The sequence below is a fragment of the Mustela erminea genome, chromosome 9 (genome assembly GCF_009829155.1).
Source record: "Mustela erminea isolate mMusErm1 chromosome 9, mMusErm1.Pri, whole genome shotgun sequence".
Classification (NCBI taxonomy): domain Eukaryota; kingdom Metazoa; phylum Chordata; class Mammalia; order Carnivora; family Mustelidae; genus Mustela; species Mustela erminea.
Genome location: NC_045622.1, coordinates 81,254,709 through 81,279,319, shown reverse-complemented (window position 1 = coordinate 81,279,319; position 24,611 = coordinate 81,254,709). Strand labels below are relative to the sequence as shown.

Below are 24,611 nucleotides of genomic sequence, written 5' to 3'. Positions count from 1 at the left end.
TTTAGAATGTTCATAAAGAAAAACTATATGTTAGGCAATAAATCTCCCAAAGTGTCAAAATTTAGAAGCTCTCCCTCCTCTTCTATTTTTTAGACTAGTTTAAGAAGAGTAGGTATTTTGATGTTATTTTCATTGTCATTTAGTTGAAAAGAATTTTTAATTCACTTGTGATGTTTTTATTGTACCATGGCTTACTCAGAGTATATTATTTTATTTCCAAATATTTGGTGATTTTCAAGATAATTTATAGCTATTGACTTTTAATTCCATCTGGTAAGAGGACATAAGCTGTAAGGTATCAGTATTTTGACACTTTGGGAGATTTATTGCCTAACATATAGTTTATCTTGATGGACATTCTAATGAGACCACTAGAAAAGAGAACTCCAGGCCAATATCTTTAAATACAGGTACAAAAATCCTCAACAGGGGCGCCTGGGTGGCTCAGTGGGTTAAAGCCTCTGCTTTCGGCTCAGGTCATGATCCCAGAGTCCTGGGATCGAGCCCCGCATCGGGCTCTCTGCTCCTCGGAGAGCCTGCTTCCTCCTCTCTCTCTGTCTGCCTCTCTGCTTGCTTGTGATCTCTGTCTGTCAAATAAATAAATAAATCTTTAAAAAAAAATCCTCAACAAAATATTAGCAAACTGAATCCAGCAATACATAAAAAAATAATAATAATAATAAAAAAATAAAAAAAAATTCAACATGACCAATAGGGATTTATTCCTGAAGTGTGTTTCAGGGTGCGTGTGTGTGTGTGTGTGTGTTATATAAACTCTTCTTCAAATGTTTACTGGAATTGACCTGTGAAGTTGTCTGGTTCTGGCCTTTTTTTTGGGAGGGTGGGAGTTTTCTGACTACTTATTCAATTTCATTGTTGGAAGTTGGTCTTATCAAAGTTTCTATTTCTTCCTGATTCAGTTTCAGGAGGTTATATTTCATAGGAGTTTATCCATTTTTTTCTATGTTATCCAATTTGTTGGCATATGATTTTTCATAATCTCTCATACTCTTTTGCATCTCTGTGGTTTCAGTTGTTATTTCTCCTCTTTCCTTTCTGATTTTGTTTGAGTTCTCTCTTTTTTTTTTTTTTTCTGCTTTTGATGAGTTTGGCTATTGGTTTATCAATTTTGTTGATCTTTTCAAAGAACCAGCTCCTGGTTTTACTAATATTTTCTATTGTTTTGTTTTGTTTCTATTTTGTTTCTCTTCTAATCCTTCTTATTTTCTTCCTTATACTGGTTGTGGGTTTTGTTTATTCTTTTTCTAGCTCATTTGAGAATGAAGTTTAGTTGTTTGACATTTTTCTTGCTTTCTGAGGTAGGCTTGCATTTCTATAAACTTCTGTCTATGAATAGCTTTTGCTTCATCCCAAACATTTTGGACCACTGTGTTTTTATTTTCACTGTCTCCATGTCTTTTGATTTCCTCTTTCAAAGACAAATACCATATGATTTTACTTATATGTGGTATTAAAGAAATTTAAGAAATGAAACAAAGAGATCTACCAAAAAACAGACTCTTAACTATGAGGAATAAACTTATGGTTCCCAGAGGGGAAGTGGGTAGGGGATGGGTGAAGTAGGTGAAGGGGATAAAGAGCACAATTACCATGATTAGACTGAGTAATGTATGGGACTGTTGAATCACTACATTCTTCACCTGAAACTAATACAACACTTTGTTAAATATACTGGAATTAAAACATATATATATAAATTGAAATATAAAATGTCATAAATACACCACAAACACTCATAGAAAAAAATCTACTCTGAGATACTAATTCATACTTACTGGAATACCTAGAATTAAAAAGGCTAGTGATGCCAAGTTTAATTAATGATACAGAGAAAGCAAGACTTTCATACATAGCTAGGTGAAAAATTATATAATCACTTTGGAAAATAGTATGGCAGTTTCTTATGAAGTTAGTAATTCATTTCTTATGTAACCTAAATTCTACTCCTAGATACTTACTCAAGAGAAATTAAAATATACATACACAATAAAATTTATTAAAAAATATTCATAGCAATTTTATTAATAATAATCAAGAACTAGAAAGAGCTCAAGTGCCAGTAAGTGGAAACACGAATTGTAGAATATTCATACTCAGCATATACTCAGCAATAACAAGGGACAAATTACAAATACATGTAATAACATGGATAAATCTCAAAGCACCCACAATTATAATCCCCATCATATATTTATCATGTAATAGTGTCTATCAATATGTCAGGTATGTAGCACCAATTTTCATTTGGTGAAAATTTTAATCCATTCACATATTATCAGGTATTTTCCATCATATCTACTACAAAAGTTTTGTTTACATGGTTACTGTGACACAATCAGTCTCTTGGCATATTTTCTTCTGTCTACCTTATAAGTCACATCAATTATTAATTCCTCTTCATTTTATACACCACCTACTTCCTCTTTGACTCTGTTCTTACCCACTGTGTATCTTAGGAAACTTTTCACAGTATGAATTTGGAAGTCAAACACTTCCTATTCTGTCCTGTTTCACCAAATCCGAAGGGAAGCACCCAAATTAGCCAAGATGCTCATTTCCCACCAACGCTGACAAAGGTGTCTGCCACTGAGAGACAGCTCAGCTACCCAGGTGGGAAATACTGTCACAGAGCAGACAGCTGCTCTCAATGCCAGAACAAACAGGTGCAGATTTTATTGAAGCAACAGAAGTGAAATAAACAAAACAAAATAGAATTCCACTCAGAAATGCAAATTTCCCAGAGTAAAAGCAGGGAAGTGGACTTTCAGAGTAAATAACAAAGTGCCTTTTCCTGATTGAGCTCAAAGTCATGACACCTGTTCTTCATAATATTCTATAGTCTTAGAGCTCTTATGGCTATCTCAGTCCTATAATAGTTTCATGGACATAGGGTTCTCTTCTGAGAACATAAATGTGCTTAAATAGAAAGAGGTACAAGTTAAAAAATTCATTATTTTGGAATAGAGAAATGATTTGGTAAACTCAGAAAAAAAATGACCACAGAATTTTACAATATCTCTTATTAAATGAGAAAATCTTTATCTTTACTCCTTTAATCTAGACTTGGCATTGTGACTTGCTTTAGCTAGTGAAACATTAGCAACCATGATGCAAGCAAAAGCTTGAAAAGTGCTTGTGCATAGGGACTTACTGATTTTGGAACCTAGCTGCCATGTGAAAAAGACTGAATTATCCTACTAAATGCATGTAACATATTTACCCCAGCAAATAGCCAGACATGGATAAGGCCATCCAGGATCAATCAACTCTTTCTGATTCATAAGCTAATTGCAGTGGATTGAGTGAACCCAGGCAAGATAAATAGAATAGCTCAACTGAGCCCCATCCAAATAATTTACTCATTGAGTCAGGAACTAATAAATTATATTTGTTGTGTTTGTTACACAGTAACATTTGACTGATACAGATGGTATAGCCAGCTCAAAGCTACAAAGAGATTAAAATGAGAAGATTCATGTTCTGCTGAGTTCTGAGTCATCCTCCAGATCACATTTCTTGCCAGAGCAGTGACCTGACTCCTCATGACATTCAGCCTTATTCTAACTCCATAAGGTTAATGGAAAAAAAGGAGTTTGTAGTACTAATATCATGCACCATGCCAAAGAAAATATATGTTGGAATTTTTTCAGTTTTCAGGTTATATTGGCATGTTGTGTACATATCCCCAGATGTGATCTCAAAGCAGGCATTTGAGAAGAGTGAATCTGTGAATAACAGAATGCTAAGAGATTTAAGTAACTCTATTGCAGTATCCCTAGAGCCCACCCCCATTTAATTATAACTAAAAACAACTACATATTCTTGCCAAAGAACTCATTTAAAAACCAGGTAGAGAAATCTGCCAATGATGGGGAAAAATATACATAAAACAGAATATTCTAGACAGAGAGAGAAAATTGAGGAGAAGAAAATTGAGGCCATAACCAAGTCAGGTGCTCCAGAACAGTGCTGCTCGGGGTGCCTGGGTGGCTCAGTGGGTTAAGCATTTGTCTTCAGCCCGGGTCATGGTCCCCGGGTCCTGGGATCGAGCTCCACGTCGGGCTCTCTCCTTGGCGGGGAGCCTGCTTCTCCCTCTCTCTCTTCCTGCCTCTCTGCCTACTTGTGACCTCTCTGTCTCTCTCTGTCAAATAAACAAGTAAAATCTTAAAAAAAAAAAAAAAAGAACAGTGCTGCTCAGTCTCTAGGGATCTTGTTAAAATGCAGATTCAGTTTATCTGGGGTCTGGTCTAAGAATTTGCATTCTAACAAGCTCCTAGGGAATGCCACTCCTGTTGTACACATTGTGTAGCAGAGCCTAGAATCTCTCCTGGTCTTTGAGCAGCTCACATGACTTTGACAGAATTTATAAATAAATAATTAGACATTCATCATTGGATATTGAAAGTAATATTTTATTAGAAAAATATACTTAAGAGCATAAACCTCCACCAAATGCAAGACTCAGTGAGAATTCCTGATTTCATTATTCTATAAGTGACTTCAGAATAAGCTTTTTCTTATCTCAGGTCTCATTCCTGTTAAAATCTAGTTTTTGATGCTATTTCTCTAGAAATGTTAATAACTTGATGAAATGATACCTATGTAACATGGACTAAGGTTTTTATTTTATTTTTACTTTAATTGTACCTTAAGCAATATTTTCCCTTAAGATTTATTAGATAGGGGTTTATATTTTGGAAGAAAAAATACTTCTGGTTTTTAAATATGAATTTTACCTGCACACCTAACACCTCTGGAAGTACATCATGCCAAAGCTTATCATTTTAAAATCTGTAATACATAGACTTTCTTTCTACTTTATTAATACCTGCTCAATTTAAGATAAATAATTTGATAAATTTAAACACATAGGATTCGATATTGTTTTAACTACTTTGTCAGGAGGTTATTAAAATAGAAATATTTGAGGAGAGAGGCAAGATGGCGAAGGACAGTGGACCAAAATGACATCAGATCTCAAGAGTTCAGCTAGATAGGTATCAGACCATTCCAAACACCTACAAACTCAACAGGAGATTGAAGAGCAGCATTTCTAGGAACAGAAAATTGACCACTTTCTGAAAAGATAGAATATAGGGTAAAGTGAATTCAAAGTGGTGCGAAGATAGACCACAGCAGGGAGGGGCCAGCTCCCAGCAAGCAGAGGAGCAGTAGAGCACAATATCACAACTTTTAGAATTCAGGTCCACTGAGGGACATGGCTCCAGAGGGTAAGCAGGGGGTGGAGCCCTCATGGGGACAGTGTGGTCTCAGGTCCCACAGGGTCACAGAAAGATCAGGGGTGTCTGAGTGTAGTATGGCTGCCAGCTATCAGAGTGGGGAAGCCAAATAGATAGACAGAGCTGAAAAGTGAGCTTTCAGATCGGGGTTACCCTAAATCATGATCCAAGGCACAGTTGGACCACTGCTCTTTGAGCAGGCACCCCACAAGTGACAGATTTGGAGAGACTCGCCTTCTTGTTCCAGGAGAAGCAGTGAAGCAGGAATCTGCTGGGTTTGGAGACTCCAGGTGGGGCCGTGTTCCAGAGATAGAAATGCTCAGTCACAGGCCATGTGTGCACAGAGCATGGCTAGAGACTAGAGAGCCGGGAGTGATTGATTGTTTGTCTCTGGAGGCACTATGAGGAGCTGGTCCCTGAGTGCTCTGCTCCTCCAGGCCAGAGACTGGGAGGCCACCATTTTCATTCTCATCTTCCAGAGCTCTGTGGAAAGCATTCAGGGAACAAAAGCTCCGAAAGCAAACTTGAGCAGATTACTTAGCTCAATCCCTGGCAAGGACAGTACAATTCTGCCTTGGGCAAAGCCATTTGAGAATCACTGTAAGATGTCCCTCCAACAAAAGATCAACAAGGGCATCCAGCCAAGACCAAGGTCACTGATCAAGGAGAACAGTGGAACTCCAAGGATAGGGGAAAGCAACACGTAGAATTCATGGCTTTTCCCCAATGATCCTTCAGTCTTGCAAAGTTATTTTTTTAAATTCTTTTTCTTATTCTATTTGTTAAAATTTTCCACTTTACACTTTTAACATTTTTTAACTAGTCTATCTTAACAATACCTTTCTAAAACAAACAGAAAAAAATTAAACTTTCATTGTTATAGTCAAATTTTATCCCTTCATTGTATTTAACTTTTTTAAAAAAAAGATTTTATTTATTTATTTGAAAGAGATGACAAATAAACAGAGAGGCAGGCAGAGAGAGAGAGAGGAGGAAGCAGGCTTCCCATTAAGCTGAGAGCCCAAGGCAGGGCTTGATCCCAGGACCTTGAGATCATGACCTGAGCCAAAGGCAAAAGCTTAACACACTGAGCCACACAGGCACCCCTAACTTTATTTTTTGTATACATATAGGTATTTTTTTTTTCTATTCTAGAAAATTTTGGGATACAATTTCCTCTAATAGATCAAAATATACCCTAACCTAGCACATGGCTTGTTCTAGTCTCCAGCTTGAGCACATTCTTTTTTTTTTTTTTTTTCTTTTTCTAACAAACATCAATTGCTTTTTTAGGAATTTTTAAAATTTTCATCTTTACAGTCATATTCCATCCCTTCATTGTGCTTACCCTTACTTTTGAATATATACGTTATTCTTTCTTTAAATTTTGGGAGGTAGTTTCTTTAAGAGACCAAAATACACCTAAAGCAACTGGGTGGCTCTGTTCTATTCACCAATTACATATCATATATATATATATATATATATATATATATATATATATATATTTTTTTTTTTTTTTCTGTTCCCACACTTACTTCTCCCCACCCCCTGGTTTTAGATCTCTTCTGATTTGGTTAGCTTACATTTTCTGGGGTCATTGCCACCCTTTTAGTATTTTATTCTCTCATTTATATATATTTTTAAAGAATTTATTTATTTATTTATTTATTTGACAGAGAGAAAGAGAGATCACAAGTGGGCAGAGAAGCAGGCAGAAGAGGAGGGGGAAGCAGAACCCCTGCTGAGCATACAGCCCAATGAAGGGCTTGATCCCAGAACCCTGAGATGATAGCTGAGCCAAAGGCAGAGGCTTACCAGTGAGCCACACAGGTTCCCCTTGTTCAAATATGCTTATATGGACAAAATGACAAGGCAGAAAAACTCACCACAAAAAAAAAAAAAAAAAGAACAAGAAGCAAGACCAATGGCTAGGAACCTAATCAGTACAGACATTGGTAATATGTCAGATCTAGAGTTCAGAAGGACGATTCTCAAGGGGCTAGCTGGGCTCAAAAAGAAATGGAAGATATTAGAGAAGCCCCTTCTGGAGAAATAAAAGCCCTTTCTGGAAAAATAAAAGAACTAAAATCTAACCAAGCTGAAATTTAAAAAGCTATTACTGAGGTGCAGTTAAAAAAAATTGGAGGCTCTTACTGCTAGGATAAATGAGGCAGAAGAGAGAATTAGTGATATAGAAGGCCAAATGATGGAAAATAAAGAAACTGAGCAAAAGAGAGACAAACAACCATTGGACCATGAGGGGAGAATTCAAGAGATAAGTGATACCATAAGATGAAACATATTAGAATAATTGGGAATCCAGAAGAAGAAAGACAGAGAGGGGCAGAAGGTACATCTGAATGAATTATTGTAGAGAATTTCCCCAATATGGTAAAGGGAACAAACATCAAAATCCAGGAGGCACAGAGAACCACTCCCTCTCAAATCAATCAAAATAGTCCACACCCTGTCATCTAATAGTAAAACTTAAAATTCTTAGTGACAAAGAGAAAATCCTGAAAGCAGCTCCTGAGAAGAGGTCTGTAAAATACAATGGTAGAAATATTAGATTGGCAGAAGACTTATCCACAGAGATTTGCCAGGCCAAAAAGAGTGGGATGATATATTCAGAGCCCTAAATGAGAAAAATCTGCAGCCAAGAATACTACACCCAGATAGGCTATCATTGAAAATAGAAGGATAGATAAGAAGCTTCCAGGATAAACAAAAATTAGAAGAATTTGCAAACACCAAACCACACACACAAGAAATATTGAAAGGGGTCCTCTAAGCAAAGAGAGAACCTAAAAGTAAAAGACTAGAAAGGAACAGGGACAATATAAAGTAACAGTTACCTTACAGGCAATACAGTAAAACTAAATTCATATATTCCAACAGTTACCCTGAATGTAAATGAGCTACATGTCCCAATCAAAAGACACAGGGTATCAGAAGGGATGAAAAAACCAAAGCCCATCAATATTCTGTCTATAAGAAACTCATTTTAGACCCAAAGACACCTCCAGATTTAAAGTGAGAGGGTGAAAAACAATTTACCATGCTAATGGACATCAAAAGAAAGCTGGGGTGGCAATCGTGGTATCAGACAAATTAGATTTTAAGCCAAAGACTATAATAAAAGATGAGGAAGGACATTATATAATATTTAAAGGGCCTGTCCAACAAGAAGGTCTAATAATTTTAAATATCTATGCCCCTAACATGGGAGCAGCCAACTATGTAAACCAAATTATAACAAAATCAAGGAACACAATGACAATAATACAATCATAGTAGGGGACTTTAACACCCACCTCACTGAAATGGACAGATGATCCAAGCAAACAATCAACAAGGAAATAAAAGGCTTAAATGACACACTGGACTAGATAGACCTCACAGATAAATTCAGAGCATTCCATCCCAAAGCAACAGAACACAAATTCTTCTCTAGCACAATGGAACATTCTCCAGAATAGATCATATCCGGGGTCACAAGTCAGGTCTCAACTGGTACCAAAAGATTGGAATTATCCCCTGCATATTTTCTGACCACATGCTCTGAAGCTAGAATTCAATCACAGAGGAAAGTTGGAAAAAACTCAAACACATGGAGGCTAAAGAGCATCCTAGTAAAGAATGAATGGGTGAACCAGGAAATTAAAGAAGAATTGAAAAACTTCATGGAAACAAATGATAATGAAAACACAATGGTTCAAACTCTGTGGGGCACAGCAAAGGCAGTCCTGAGAGGAAAATATATAGTGATACTAGCCTTTCTCAAGAAACAATAAAGGTCTCAAATACACAATCTAACCCTACACCTAAAGAAGTTGGAGAAAGGACAGCAAAGAAAGCCTAAACCCAGCAGGGGGAAGAGAAATAACAAAGATCAGAACAGAAATCAATGAAATAGAAACCAAAAGAAAAGTAGAACAAATCAACGAAAATAAGAGCTGGTTCTTTGAAAGAATAAAAAAAAAAAGATAAACCCCTGGAGAGACCTACCAAAAAGAAAAGGGGAAGGACCCAGAAGATAAAATCACAAATGAAAGAGAAGAGATCACAACCAATACCAAGGAAATACAAATAATTATAAGAACATCTTATGAGCAACTATATGCCAGGAAATTTGACAATCTGGAAGAAATGGATGCATTTCTGGAGACATATAAACTACGAAAACTGAACCAGGAAGACACAGACAACCTGAACAGACCAATAACCAGTAGGGAGATTGAAGGAGTCATCAAAAATCTCCCAACAAACAAGTGCCCAGGGCCAGATGGCTTCCCAGGGGGATTTAAACAAACATTTAAAGAAGAATTAACACCTATTCACCTGAAGCTGTTCCACAAAACAAAACAAAACAAATACAAAAACAAAACAAAAACAAATAAACAAACAAAAACAAAACCAATAAAAGAACTGGAAAGAAAACTTCCAAACTCATTTTATGAGGCCAACATTACCTTCATCCCAAAACCAAACAAAGACCCCATGAAAAGGAGAATTACAGACCAATATCCTTGATGAAAACACACTTGAAAATTTTCATGAAAATACCAGCCAATAGGATCCAACAGTTCATTAAAAGATTATTCACCATGACCAAGTGGGATTTATTCCAGGGCTGCAAGGTTGGCTCAACATCCACAAATCGATGTAATACAATACATTAATAAAGGAAAGAACAAGAACCATATGATACTCTCAATAGATCTTGAAAAAGCATTTAACAAAGTACAGTATCCTTTCTTGATTAAAACTCTTCAAAGTGCAGGAATTATAGGGTACATACCTCAACATCATCGAGCCATCTATGAAAACCCCACACCAAATATCATTCTTAATGGGGAAAAACTGAGAGCTTTTCTGTTAGGTCAGGAACATGACAGTGCTGTCCACTATCACCACTGCTATTCAACAGAGCACTAGAAGTCCTAGCCTCAGCAATCAGACAACAGAAATAAATAAAAGGCATCCGAATTGGCAAAGAAGTCAAACTCTCACTCTTTGGAGATGATATGATATTTTATGTGGAAAACCCAAAACACTCCACTCTAAAACTGCTAGAACTCACACAGGAATTCAGTAAAGTCTCAGGATATAAAATCAATGCACCAAAGTCAGTGGAATTATTATAAACCAGTAGCATGAGAAAAGAAAGAGAAATCAAGGAGTCAATCTCATTTATAGTTGCATCCAAAACCATAAGACACCTAGAAATAAACCACCTAGAAATAAACCTAACCAAAGAGTCAAAGAATCTATACTCAGAAAACTATGAAGTATTCATGAAAAAAATTGAGAAAGACACAAATAAATGGAAACACATTTTGTGCTCATGGATTAAAAAAACAAATATTGTGAAAATATCTATGCTACCTAAAGCAGTCTCCATGTTTAATGCAAACCCTATCAAAATTCCTTCAATTTTTTTTTCAAAGAAATGGAACAAATAATTCGAAAATCTATATGGAACAAGAAAAGATCCCGAATAACCTGAGGAAAGTTAAAAAAAAAAAAAAGCCTAATTTGGTGGCATTACAATTCCAGACTTCAAGCTCTATTTCAAAACTGTCATCATCAAGACAGTGTGGTACTGTCATAAAAAGACATACAGATCAACAGAACAGAATAAAGAGCCCAGAAATAGACCTTCAACTCTGTGGTCAACTAATCTTTGACAAAGCAAGAAAGAATGTCCACTGGAAAAAAGACAGTCTCTTCAACAAATGGTGTTGGGAAAACTGGACAGCCACATGCAGAAAAATGAAACTGGACCATTTCCTTATACCACACACACAGACACACACACACACACACACACACACACACACACAGACTCAAAATGGATGAAAGACCTCAATGTGAGACAGGAATCCATCAAAATCCTTGAGGAGAACACAGGCAGCAACCTCTTTGACCTCAGCCACAGCAACTTCTTCCTAGCAACATCACCAATGGCAAGGGAAGCAAGGCAAAAAATGAACTATTGGGACTTCACCAAGATCAAAAGCTTTTGCACAGTAAAGAGAACAGTTAACTAAACCAGAAAACAGCTGACAGAATGGGAGAAGATATTTGCAATTGAGTTATCAGACAAAGGAATAGTATCCAAAATCTATGAAGTACTTATCAAACTCAACACCCAAAGAATCAATAATCCAATCAAGAAATGGGCAGAGGACATGAACAGACATTTCTGCAAAGAAGACATCCCGATGGCCAACAGACACATAAAAAAGTAGTCCACATCACTTGGCATCAGGGAAATACAAATCAAAACCATAATGAGATACCACCTCACACCAGTCAGAATGGCTAAATTTAACAAGTCAGGAAATGACAGATGTTGGAGAGGATGTGGAGAATGGGGAACCCTCCTACAAAACAAACAATACCAACAACAACAACAAAAAACCCTATATTCACCATGATTGAGTGGGATTTATTCCTGAAATGCAAGGGTGGTTTAATATTCACAAACCAATCAATATCATACATCACATCAATAAAAGAAAAGACAAAAACATATGATCATTTCAGTAGATGCAGAAAAAGCACTTGACAAAATCTATTCACAATAATATCTTGACAATAATATCCATTCACAATAAAAACCCTCAACAAAGTAGATTTAGAGAGAACTTACTTCAAAATAAATAAAGGTCATATATGAAAAACCCACAGGCAATATCATACTCAACAGAAAAACTGAGATCTTTTCCTCTACACGGTCTGGAACAGGACATGGATGTCCACTCTCACCACTTTTATTCAACTTAGCACTGAAAATCCTAGCCACAGCAATCAGACAAGAAAAAGAAATAAAAAGCATCTGAATCAGCAAAGAAGTAAAATTTCACTATTTACAGATGACATGATACTATATATAGGAAACCCAAAAGACTCCACCAAAAAAAAAAAAAAAAAATTGCTAGACATGGTAAATGAATTCAGTAAGGTCACAGAATACAAAATCAACCTAAGGATATTTGTTGCATTTCTATACACCAATAATAAAGCAGAAGAAAGAAAAATTAAAGAATCAATCCCATTTACAATCGTACCAAAAACCATAAGATAACCTAGGAATAAATCTAGTCAAAGAGGTGAAATATCTGTACTCTGAAAACTGTAAAACACTGATGAAAGAAATTGAATATGACACAAAGAAATAAAAAGATACCCCACACTTATAGATTGAAAGAAAAATGCTTACACTACCCAAAACAATCCACACATTTAATGAAATTCCTACCAAAATATCAAAGGCATTTTTCACAGACCTGGAACAAAGAATCCTAAAATTTGTACAGAACCACAAAAGATTCCAAATACCCAAAGCAATCTTGAAAAAGAAAAAAAAAATGCAAATTAGTAAAGTAGTAAAGTAATCACAGACTTCAAGTTATACCATGAAGCTGTAGTGATCAAAACATTATGATACTGGCACAAAAAGAGACACACAGATCAAGGGAACAAAATAGAAAATCCAAAAACGGACCTATAAGTATGTGGTTAACTAATCTTTGACAAAGCAAGAAAAAAGATTCAATGGAAAAATTGGCAGTCTCTTCTATAAATGGTCTTAGGAAAAGTGGACAGCAACATGCAAAATAATGAAACTGGACTACTTTCTTACATCATACAAAAATAAATTCACAATGGATGAAAGACCTAAATGTGAGACTTAAAATTATAAAATCCTAAAAGAGAGCACAGGCAGGAACTTCCTTCACATTAGCCATAGCACCTTCTTCCCAGCTATGTCTCCTGAGGCAAGGGAAACAAAATGTAAAATAAACTATTGGGACTATATCACAATAACAAGTGTCTGCATAGTGAATGAAACAATCAACAAAACCAAAGGGAACTTATGGAATGGGAGAAGGTATTTGCAAATTAAATATCTGATAAATGGTTAGTATCCAAAGTATATAAAGAACTTACAAAACTCAACACCTAAAAAACAAACAAACAAACAAACAAACAAAACCACTTAAAGATGAATGGAAGACACAAGTACACAAGTAGACATTTTTCCAAAGAAGACATACAAATGGCCAACAAACATGTGTAAAGATGATCATTCTAATCATCAGGAAAATGTAAATAAAAGTTACAATGAGCTATCACCTCACACCAGTTAGAATGACTAAAATCAAGAACACAAGAAACAATAGGTATTGGCAAGGATGTAGGGAAAAGGGAAACATCTTACACTGTTGGTGGGAATACAAACTGGGGCAGCCACTCTGGAAAACAGTATGGAGATTCCTCAAAAGGTTAAAAATAGAACTAACCCAGAGTGCCTGGTTGTCTCAGTCAAGTGTCTGCCTTAGGTTTAGGTCATGATCCCAGAGTCCTGGGATGGAGGCTGCATGGGACTCCCTGCTCAGTGGGAAGCCTGCTTCTCCCTCTCCCACTCCCCCTGCTTGTATCCTCTCTCTCTCTCTCTCTCTCTCTCTCAAATAAATAAATAGAGTTAAGAAAAATAGAACTACTCTAAAATCTAGCAATGGCACTAAAATCTAGCAATGGTATTTATCCAAAGAATACAAGAATACTAATTCAAGGCAATACATGCAATGCACCCTGATGTTTATAGCAGCATTATCTACAATAACCAAATTGTGGAAACAGCCCAAGTGTCTATAGTCTCATAGTAGATAAGGAGGATAAGAAATATTCTATTATCCAACTATAAAAAAGAATGAATCTTGCCATTTACAACAACATAGATGGAGCTAATAGTATTATGTTAAGAAAAGGAAGTCAGAGAAAGAGAAATTCCAAGTGTTTTCACTCATATGTGAAAATTATGAAACAAAAGAAATGAGCAAAGGGGAAAAAAGAGAGAGAGACAAACCAAGAACCAGACTCTTAACTATAGATAATAATGTGATGGTTACCAGAGGGGAGGCAGATTGGGGGGGGTGGGGAAAGGGTAACAAAAGTGATGGGGATTAAGGAGTATCTTTGTTGTGTATGTATGTATAGTGTTCAACCAGTATATAATATACCTGAAACTAATATTACACTGAAAGTAATGAAAGTTGAATCCAGAGACTTATGTAATTGTTGCATGATAGAGGGCACTGAGGTCACATTAAGCAGGTTAGAATTTATCCTTGCAGCAATGAAGGACCCTTGAAGGATGATATGCAAGATGAAGATAAGGATGGATTTGTGTATTAGGTTGATTCCTTTGGCAGCCAGAAAGATAATAGCTTTGAGAGACAAAAAACTAGAACTAAGAATATCTGGAAACTTCAGCAGTATTCAAAGGGAGTGAGTATGAGAACAGTAGGGTTAAAGAAGGATGGAAGAAAGTGATATGAGAAATGTTTGTGTTATGAAAGTGGGAAATCTTAATGTTAGGATGGAAGAATGATGAAAATGGAGGAGAAAGGGTGACTAATGCCATCTGGTTTTGTAACCTCATTGATTAGGTAGATGGCCAGTGCCATCAGTAAGATAAAGAAAGAGCAAGAGGATCAAGAGTTCAATTTTGGATGTATTATGTTTGAGGTGAGAAGATGTCTAGCAGGCATTCACCAGGGTTAGGAACCACACCTCTCTATACTTTCTTACAACTGCCATCTTTCCCAATGTAAATGCACAGTGACCATGGTCATCTTTTCTAAACTATACAAATCACACAATAATAAAGTAGAATATCAACAGGAAACAGCATCAACCTTACAGAAATTTAAAAAGTGCAAGTCCTGTATGTCAACATATGCACATTTTCTTATTCCAAACTTTTTGTACCACTTCTCTTCTCCATTCTTTCAGGAATTACTGACAAGGTTCCTCTATGTCTTCAACTAGTTCTTACAAGCTCCTGATCCTAGAATAGTTCATCAGCATACTTGATGTTATCTTACTATCCCCTCATCTTAAATGTCATTCAGTCCTTAATGAAATATTTTCTGCTCTTTTGGTTTTAATATTTCAATGACAGAGTAAAAACTTTTGTGTTCTTCTTTCTTTTTCCCATTTTTCAGTACTGTTCCATCTTCCCACAAACAATACTCCCAATCTATGTTTGTTCCTTTGCTCAGTTAAAACAGGAGTTCAAAATGCCCTATTTGTATGCTAATAACAATGTCAAATTTTTCTACCTCTTGCCATCTAGACACTTTTTATTCAAGTCTCTCCCATATTTTATTTTATTTTATTTTATTTATTTTTTTAAAGATTCCATCCATTTACCTGACAGACAGAGATCACAAGTAGGCAGAGAGGCAGGCAGAGAGAGGAGGAAGCAGGCTCCCTGCGAGCAGAGAGCCTCATGTGGGGCTCGATCCCAGGACCCTGAGATCATGACCTGAATCAAAGGCAGAGGTTTTAACCCACTGAGCCACCCAGGTGCCCTCCTCCCATATTTGAAAATTATATTTGACTCCTTCCAACTTTGGGTTATATATTTTTCAAAAAGATCTTATTTTCATTTGCATTAGACTGTATACTTACATTAATAAATCAATTTTATCAAACTTCTAAATACAGCCGACCCATTCCCTTTTTGTGATTCCTCCCATCAGAACTTAATTAAGCTCTTATAGTTTATATTTTCCCACTACATTTTTATGAAGATGATAACATCTTCTTCAATGACTAAATAATCTCTTCTTTGCTCTATGTTTCTCCAAAGTAACATGACTCTTTTCTATTAAGAGCTGCATCACATCTACATTTCTATTCATTCTGTCCTTGGTTGTCACAATTACCTCAAAATAGCTATTTTCTCAGTGTTCCTATTATTTTTCAGAAGAACATATGCATTTGTCAAATCCTCTGTTTTTAGTAGAATGATACATACGGCATAAGCTTAAATCCTTCATTCCTACTATACCTCATTTCTGTAATTCTGTCTTTGCAATCCTTATTAGAAAAGCTTTGAGCTTATCACCCATCTGATCAAGCAGACTATAAGTCACTTCCTTAACAATGCTATATTTGTGTCATTCTTTTCATTCCGTTTCATGTGTGTGTCTATCAGCCATACGACTCTTAGGTGGCCAGAATTCCAAACAGGATTATGACAAAATACTTGAATTTTTGGCCATAATCTGTCTCTCATTTAATCTTTTCAGTAACATCTATTTTCTATGGTTTTCTGATTTTCTGAACCACTCTAGAAAATCTCCATTTGAAGAAAAAAATATCTTGTGCATTGATTTGTAGTTATTCGTAATTATTTCAGTCATTCAAGGGGAGTCATAATGCCTTCTAATGAGTCTATCACTGACTTGCTTAATATATTTTTTCTTTCTTAATTTTCCACTTCTCTCCCTCTGAACCTTTTATCCAATCTATAAGACCTCACATTGATAACATGTTGTTGAACATGTTCCATTCACCATAAACATTCATACCAGTGGTGTGCACATAGCCCATTTTGCCTTGTGTTTTATTTGCTTTCTTATGTCTCCTACTGAGCTAAATTTCTAAAGGGGAATACATCTAGTTTTTGTTTGAGTACCCTTATCAGTATCAACTACATATTCCAGGTGCTTTGTAATTAAAAACCAAATGAATAAATAAATCTGCAACAACAATAGCCCTAACTTTTCCTGTCCAGCTATCAAATTGATTGTATTAGAAGTGAAAAAATGAAGAATTCACTTTATAGTGCTCACTTACTAATTCACACATACCGAATCCAGAAAATTACAACCAGAACAGTTGATTAAAAGAATTGAACTGGACTCCATTACTGTACTTTAAAGTAAAATATGAAGCATAAATTTAGATTCTTTCCTGTATTGAACATCAATACAAATACAGAAAGACGTAATCATGTTAAGATCTTCAACATATCAACAGTCAGATATAGAGAGCTAACTGCTTGAGTCATTTACTTCAGTCAATACTTAAATAGGAAACTGACTCCTTAAAATGTATTCCTTCAATTTTCTATTTGCATAATTAAAGCTATGGAAGAAGTTGATTTGCACAGTTTGTTTTCCCAAGATAAGTAGTTACCATGACAATGGTTATTGTTTGAGGATGATAAGGATATTAGTATGAGTATTATTCAGGGCAGAATTATCAGAGAATGATCCTACTCAATTAAGTCAGTGCATCTAAAAAAATATATAACCACTCTGAGCATTTCTTAAATGAGATTTTGAAAATTAAATTTTAGGAAAGATAGTTTTTTTCCCCAAAAAAACACAGGACTACTAATTTATTCAAATGTCACAAAACACTAGTTTAAATCAGGTGCTGCACAAGCTCTGTTCCCTATAAAGACAATGCCTTCTGTTCTTGATAATTACCGGCCACGACAGTGTCACAAAAAGAATATTTCAACAGAAACTGCATCGCCAAGAATAATTCAGATTTAGAATTATGATTATAGGATTAGGAATGTGTTTCTTTTACCCATAAATAATTCAATTGTATACAATGAAGTATATAGTATGTAGCAGGTAAGAGTATTAAAAACATCAACAACAACCTAGGGGTTTCCAAACTTTTGTTTTGATAATATACCTCTTTGCTATTTTGAGTATGTTATATAAAGGCTGTACCTGAGATATTTTCCCTATAAATTGAGAAAAATAATTCTTAACCTGTTCCACAGATATTTGTGCTACCTACAACATATGCTTAAAATTGTCAATAACCACATCTTCTCTCACATCTATGCCACTAATTGTATCTTCTCTTATCAATGGACAAGGCTGCCATATATGGCTACTCAAAATCAAGATGTCTACTTAAAACTACCAAATAAAATATACATGTAAAACCAATGTGGTATCCCTACAATCTGGCTACCTTTGTACCACTGAGGTTTGTTATCAGTTATATGAGATTTTTATTTACTGGGATAGAAAGTTTTGTCAAAATGAAAAAGAATATTGAATTCTAACTTATTTGCTCTTTGAAATAGTTAAAATTTCCAGAAAACATTTTTCTATTTCTTGAGTGGCTTGCATTATTTCTACATTTCAAAAATAGCTGGTTATCTACTTGTATTCTTTTTGAATTAGTTATATTTTTGACTATAAATAATTCAAAGCAAAAGTAGAAGAAAATTTTGAATCATTACTTTCTGATTGTAAATATATGTAGTTCTGATACAAAATAAAAAAAATGCCAACCAACTTTTAAAAGTAAAATTTACTTTTCAAGAAACTTCCTATTTTATGGTAGGTTTTATTGTTCTCTGCCCCACCTCACATCATCCCAAATGGACTGGCTGTGCTTCTTCCTATAGTAAGGGACATTTTGGTTGCAAAATCAGAGTCTTTGTTCCACTTTTAACTGCTTAGAATTGAATGGCTTTGTTATGACTTTCACATCATCCATTCTAAAGAAACCTAAAGCCCTAGTTAAAAAATAACTTTCCTTTTTGAAAATGAAATACCAGCTTTGCCTCAAGATAGAAACAAGTTTTTATTTTTATTTTTTAATGATAGTATTCAAGTCTAAAAAAATTGCATAAGAAAGATCAGGCCTTGGGACGCCTGGGTGGCTCAGTTGGTTAAGCAGCTGCCTTCAGCTCAGGTCATGATCCCAGGGTCCTGGGATCGAGTCCCACATCGGGCTCCTTGCTCGGCAGGGAGCCTGCTTCTCCCTCTGCCTCTGCCTGCCTGTCTGTCTGCCTGTGCTCACTCGCGCTCTCTCCCTCTGTCTCTGAAAAATAAATAAAATCTTTAAAAAAAAAAAAAAAAAAGAAAGATCAGGCCATACATTTCCAATAGAAATAAAGCTTGCTAATTTTTTAAAAAAGTAATTGGAAAATGGGTATCAAGAGTCTTAAAAATATTTTTTGCCTAATAATTCCATATTTAAGAATCTCTCTCCCATACTTAAGAATTCTATTATTAAGAATCTCTTATATCGCTCTTAGGGAAATAATCCTGAAATACAAAGAATGACTGCTACACAAAGACATTCTAACATTATCAATATATTAGTAAGACCTAAAGGTCTTTTTTCATTATATCTTAATAATTAACTATGTTGAGTTCATGTACCAGGACACTTTCTGTGCAACGAAAAACACAACTCAAACTTACTTAAACAATAATGAAAATACATACATCAGCAAAAGAAATCTATCAGTTCAATGGCTAAAATCATCGGGGATATAACAGGAAGACCTATAAGTACTGGGGAACAAAAACAACCTGTTTTTGTTCAGCTTGTACCTGTTCAGCTTCATCCAAGTGGCAGATTTCCTTAAGTGTCAACGGGGCTGCTATTAGCACTAGGAGTATATCCTTCAAGTCCAGTATAAGAAATTAAAGGACCTCTTGTAGCTTATATATGGGTTCTGGGATTTATTCTTAATATACCATGTTGCTTCAGTGAAGAATTCCTGCCTAAATTTTTTTGATGGCTTACAAAATCACCCTAACTGCCCAAACTTTGATCATGTGCCTCCTGAATGAATCACTATGACAAGAGAGAGAGACTGTCATTTTTGTTTGATTTTGGGGTTCTCAAAGCTCCATGACGTTGGGAAAAAAATGCTAACTTTACAGGAACTAGTTTCCCATCTATCTAATGAGAAATCTGGACCGGAGATAATATGGATCATTTTGAAAGCCTTCTAACCATATCTATGATATTATCATGTTGGCTATGGACTGATTTATAACAAGAAAACATTTCCTGGACAGAAACAAGCATTTCAGGATAAACTATAAACCTGAAGCGTGTGCTCTGTTACCAGCAATTCTTGCAAAAATATCACAGTTAACTTGAAAGAATTGTGCCAAGAACAAGAACTGAGTTTATAAAAATATTGAAAAATACTGACTTAATGAGATTGGACCAGACCATTTTTAGTGAAAGCACAATGGGGAAACCTATCAAAGCCCAGGACAGATCCAATCTATGGATGCCATTACCTTGCATTGTTATTCTTTAGGTTTGTGTAAATGGCACAATTTGTAATGCAGATAGCTTTTTAGCTGAATGTTATGTTATAGTCATATCAGTTCAGATTTCCATACTTTGCCATGTAACTTGGAAGCTGAGCTTTTAGAAGACATCCAGTCTAAGAGATTTCTCTGCTCCTTTTAATTCTATCTTGTTTCTTAAACAGGAAATGTTAAAGTTAAGATAAATTGTTAAAGTCCTATCCTTTGGCTACACAAGAATGAATGATCTCTTGTACTGATGTGAAAGCTTTATCCTCAGAAATATTTAAAAATTATTTTCATGGTGTTAATAATCAGTTTCCCCTATTATTTGTGTACACCAAATATCAAGTTTCTAAGAAATGAAGGTACAGGGGTAAAGTGGAAGACAGTGAAGGAAAGAGTAAGAAAAATTAAATTTGATCTCTCCTATCCTGAAACTCACTTGCTAGTTTAATTTTTTTGGTGCATAGTGTACTGTGTGTGAAATGGTACAGTTGGCACCTTTATTCCCTTTTTTAAGATTATGTGATGTTTTATATAGTTATGTATCATGATTTACCAAAAGTGGAGTCAGAGATATAAAAGGAAAATGTCTGAAGTGAAAAATTACAGCCGGTATCAAATCTACGGGGGCCCTATTTTTAGGAATGAGGGTTTCTTCACAAGCTTTTGGATGACAAATGACTCATCACACGTATACTACATATTTGGCAAATCTTTCTAGAAACTGTATGGATAATTAGAAACCCTTATTAAAAAGTCACTGTAGTTTATAAAATATTTAAAATAATTACATATGATTATGAAATTACTTCATAAAGTACAGAGCAAAATCATAAAGTTCCTGCATGAGTCACTCAAGCCTAGACCTAGTTTTTTTTTTTTTTTTTTTTTTTTTTTTTTTGGGAAATGATTCTTATTCACTGATTATAAGTTTTGATTAAGTTAGATGAATAAAGAATGCCTTGTTAGTCTACTGGTTTTGCCAAAGACAGATCCCGCCCTGGCATAATAACAAGACTAGATACAGAAGTATACAAATTTCATTCTACTGATGAGAAACATGACTAATAGAGAAATTTATCACTTAGGAGAAGCTTTTAGTGAAATATTTATAGGAAATTTTATACTTCTCTAGGGATATAAACTTTTTTGCCTGCATTTAACAAGATTTTTATCATGTGTGTCTGTAATGTAATGCAGCTAATTTTATACCAACTTTTTAGTATTGACTATCCAAATGAAGCTGACCCCTTTGAAGCAGCCATCTTGGTAGGCAACACATTGATTCTAACCAATAATGTTCTTACAATGCTCCTGGGAGGAGATAGTGAGAAAGAAGCAACAGGGGAACAAAAGGTAGGGGAAAGGAAGGAAGAAAATGTGAGGAAAAGAGGTCAGACATATTATTCCTTTTTAAGAGTTTGTTATATTCCAGGTACCACCTCATAACAACATTGAAGTAGATATTACTAGCCTTGTTTTATAGATGAGAAAACTGATCAAGAGGGTTAAATAACTTCCCTTAAGTTATATATGTCTGTTATTTGTTCACTGTATAACGAATGTTTACCCCCAGATCTAGTGGCTTACCAGAACAACCATTTTATTTACTCCCAGTCCTCTGGATTAGCAATTTAGGATGGGATCAAAGGAACAGGTCTTCTGTTAGTCTTAAGTGGGGTAACTCACATGGCTGTAATCACTGGATGGCTCACTTGGGTTGAATGGTCAAAGTAGCTCACTCACATGTTTGGTTAGTGGGGGTGGCTATTGGACTGGCCACATTCCTGCAGCATAGTGTCTTAATTTCTTGATGTAGTGGCCACATTCCAAGAGATGTAAATTCCAATATGCAAATGCTTTTCAAGATTCTATTTATGTTATGTTTGATATAACAGAACAGTATCTACTATTATACATTTAAGGAGTGGTAAGAATAAGATTCAAATCCAGGTTTTTCTGATAATAGTCCTTCTGCTCTTTCCAGTGTCCCATACTATATATTTTTGCTGGTATGAGATAAGCTTCCACTTTTTCAATGAATGTTGCTGAGATAGGAAAAATAGCTATGCATGGTTTGCCAGTAGTAAAAGCCCATATTATTACAAATCTGTTTTTAAAAATATTTTTAATATTCATTGCATTAGTTAGCTTTGCTATGGCACAGAAAACTCTAACATCTTAACAGAATATAGTTATTATAGTTCTCACATTGTTCTTGGAATACCATACAAAATCTAAAGGGTCAGTTTACCTCTCAAGGAGTAATGGTCTCCTTTAATTCATTCTAGCAATGCATTTCCTCTCAAAAACTTTTCTTTTTTGGGGGGGTGTATTTTATTCTATTCATCTCCTTTGTCAGGAACCATATCAACAAACTTTGTTCTGCCTTTCCTCATTCTCTAAAACCCTGTTTCCCAGTGTAGGAAATATTAGTCACATACATCTCTTCTGCATTTGAAATGTGACTTGTTTAAATTGAAATGTGCAAAAAAAAATAAAATAAAATAAAATAAATTGAAATGTGCTATTAATGTAAAGCATGCACCTGCTTTTCAACACTGAGTACAAAAAAATGGAACAGGGCTGGAGGAGTCAAGATGGCAGAGAAGTAGCAGGCTGAGACTACATCAGGTAGCAGGCGATCAGCTAGATAACTTATCTAAAGATTGCAAACACCTACAAATCCAAGGGAGATCAAAGAGAAGAAGAACAGCAATTCTAGAAACAAAATCAACCACTTTCTGAAAGATAGGACTGGCAGAGAAGTGAATCCAAAGTGATTGGAAGGTAGACTGTGGGGGGAGGGGCTGGCTCCCAGCAAGTGGTGGAGCAACGTAGCACAAAATCAGGACATTTAAGTCTGTTCTGCTGAGAGACATCGCTCCAGAGGCTAAACCGGGATGAAGCCCACGTAGGGTCAGGGTGGCCTCAGGTACCGCAGGGTCACAGAAGGATCAGTGGTGTCTGAGTGTTGCAGAGCTTGCAGGTATTAGAACGGGGAAGCCGGCTACAGAGACAGAGCCGAGGAGTGAGCTCTCGGCTCGGGGTTACCTTGAACCGGTCGCAGGGTGGGTGAGCTCGGAGCATGGCTGGAGGCCAGGGAGACAGGAGTAATTGGGCCCTATTCTCTGAGGGTGCACTGAGGAGTGGGGCCCTGAGCTCTCGGCTCCTCCAGGCTGGAGACTGGGAGGCCGCCATTATCATTCCCGTCCTCCAGAACTCTATGGAAAGCATTCAGGGAACAAAAGCTCCTGAAAGTAAACCCAAGCTGATTATTCAGCCCGGCCCCTGGTAAGGGCGGTGCAATTCTGCCTGGGGCAAAGACCCTCGAGAATCACTACAACAGGCTCCTCCCGCAGAAGATCAACAAGAAATCCAGCCAGGACCAAGTTCACCTACCAAGAAGTGCAGGTTCAATACCAAGGAGAGCAGTGGAATTCCAGAGGAGAAGAAAGCAAAGCACAGAACTCATGGCTTTCTCCCCATGATTCTTTAGTCTTGCAGTTAATTTAATTTTTTTTTTAATTTTTTTTCTTCTTCTGCTAAATTTTTTTAAACTTTTACCCTTTTCTTTTTTAACGTTTCTTAACTAGTTTATCTAATATATATATATATATATATATATATATATATATATATATATATAAAATAGTTTTTCTTTATTCGTTTTCTTTTTTAATTTTTTTTTTCCTGAACCTCTTTTTATTCCCTTTCTCCGCCCCAAGATTTGGGATCTCCTCTGATTTGGTTAAAGTGTATTTTCCTGGGGTCTGTGTTATCCATTTAGTATTTTACTTGCTCCTTCATATACTCTTATCTGGACAAAATCATGAGGCGGAAAAAATTCACCACAAAAAAAAAGAACAAGAGGCAGTACCAAAAGCTAGGGACCTAATCAATACGGACATTGGTAATATGTCAGATCTAGAGTTCAGAATGACGATTCTCAAGGTTCTAGTGGGGCTCGAAAAAGTCATGGAAGACATTAGAGAAACTTTCTCTGGAGAGATAAAAGCCCTTTCTGGAGAAATAAAAGAACTAAAATCTAATCAAGTTGAAATCAAAAAAGCTATTAATGAGGTGCAATCAAAAATGGAGGCTCTCACTGCTAGGATAAATGAGGCAGAAGAAAGAATTAGTGATATAGAAGACCAAGTGACAGAGAATAAAGAAGCTGAGCAAAAGAGAGACAAACAAATACTGGACCATGAGGGCAGAATTCGAGAGATAAGTGACACCATAAGATGAAACAACATTAGAATAATTGGGATTCCAGAAGAAGAAGAAAGAAAGAGGGGAGCAGAAGGTATATTGGAGAGAATTATTGTAGAGAATTTCCCTAATATGGAAAAGGGAACAAGCATCAAAATCCAGGAGGTGGAGAGAACACCCCTCAAAATCAACAAGAAAAGGTCCACACCCTGTCACCTAATAATAA

At 35.8% G+C, this 24,611-nt stretch overlaps 1 long non-coding RNA gene across 1 annotated transcript in view; it reads right to left on the bottom strand.

Moving 5' to 3' along the window:
* LOC116599376 overlaps positions 1 to 21,984 on the bottom strand; it is a 331,220-nt gene extending 309,236 nt beyond the window's left edge. Inside the window, exon 1 of the long non-coding RNA XR_004289347.1 lies at positions 21,917 to 21,984. This is a non-coding gene — a long non-coding RNA (uncharacterized LOC116599376). The remainder of the gene's footprint in view (positions 1 to 21,916) is intronic.
* Between the last annotated feature and the right edge of the window lie 2,627 nt (positions 21,985 to 24,611).